Below are 1,539 nucleotides of genomic sequence, written 5' to 3'. Positions count from 1 at the left end.
ATGTCAATACCAGTTTGAACTCGAATCGGTTTCAGATAACCACCACCTTGGGTTATAAATAATTTTAACTCTAGTCGATTTCAGTAAATTTTGTAAGTGAGGTGAATTTTTTACATCCCTAATTTATCAACGTGATTTCCATCTTCCTCAATTAGCAGGGTCGTCCAGCATATTCCTTTCCGCTCTCGATCAAATCAAAATCTCATTTCTTTTTCACATCCAAAAGATTTAAGGAAAGATAACATTTGAAAAGAACCTTAACTTCCCTTCTCAGTAATGTGAATATCTTGATCAACACGCGCATGGTTTTTCTCCTCTTAATTTCAGGTACGTTTTTCTTTGCATTTCGGTAATTTTCATTCACGGACATGTTGTTGATTTCTTTGGATTCCAACTATTTGAACTTAAGATTTGTAGATTTTGATTCTTTTCATCATAGATTATTTTCTTTGCTTGTTTTAAATGGATCATCATTTTGTTTTTCTTTGTAGGTGTTGTCATAACCATTTTTTGAAAACAATTAAGTTTAAACAAGAATTGCCCGTCTAGCTCAGTTGGTAGAGCATAAGGCTCTTAACCTTGTGGTCATGGGATCGAGTCCCACGGTGGGCAATTCATAATTCTGACTGTCGGAGGTCTTCCACGGAAGCTTCTCTTAACCTGGTGTTGGGGGCAGCCTACTACCTTACCTCCCCCTCACCCCATTATATATGAGAATAGGGTCAGCTAATTAAGTTTAAACAAAATTATGACTTTATTCTGAAAAATCGACGACTTTGAATTAATTTAAATTAAATTGAATGGGAGTTGTCATCGACCTTTGGGTTAGGTAGGTTGAATATCTAAAAACGTCTTTTAAAACAATTTTAAGAAAAAATCATTTTTAAGACAAAAATTGGTATGCGTTATCTAAAAAATCATTTTTAGGGGTTCGGAAATCGATTACGCGCGTGGAATGATTCACACCCCAAAACGCCCAAAATTGGTACTTAGTCGCTTACATATTATTGTAAATAATGGAAATTATAAATCGAATATAAAGTTAGAATATGATCCATTTATTAAAGTTTAATTAATTTGTATCGAATTAATTATTAGGGAACATTCATTAATATGAGAAGAAATCACGAGAATTGCACATCCTCCAATGGGAGTGCTATCCCATTTATTTCTCCTTCATAAGAGAAATGTCCCCTCCCCAACGTTATCAAAAAGCACAAATTGAATATAAATTATCTATCGATAATTGGATAACATAAATTATTAGAAAACATGCACTACGCCATTTGAATAAAAACGAATTAATTATCAATTTTAAAAAATAAATTCGATTTATTTCGAGTTCACATTTCGTTCGAATGTCGTATCGGATCACACTGCTTCGACCAAGCAATGTTTTCCACGCCCATTCTACAAATAAGTGTTCTCGAAAATATTATAATTAAAAAAGTTAAAAATGAATGAAACAAACATTTTGTACTGTCATTCGAAACCAATTCCCAAAAGCAAAGAATATATACATACTTAAATAATACGAAT

General features: G+C 32.6%; 1 non-coding gene across 1 annotated transcript; it reads left to right on the top strand.

Moving 5' to 3' along the window:
* The first annotated feature begins 539 nt into the window (after positions 1-539).
* TRNAK-CUU lies at positions 540-612 on the top strand. The gene has a single exon. It is a non-coding gene; the product is annotated as a tRNA-Lys (tRNA).
* The last annotated feature ends 927 nt before the right edge of the window (positions 613-1,539 follow it).

The sequence above is a fragment of the Hibiscus syriacus genome, unplaced genomic scaffold (assembly GCF_006381635.1).
Source record: "Hibiscus syriacus cultivar Baekdansim isolate YM2019G1 unplaced genomic scaffold, ASM638163v2 tig00002317_pilon, whole genome shotgun sequence".
NCBI classification, from domain to species: Eukaryota; Viridiplantae; Streptophyta; class Magnoliopsida; order Malvales; family Malvaceae; genus Hibiscus; species Hibiscus syriacus.
This window is presented reverse-complemented; position numbering and strand designations above follow the sequence as displayed.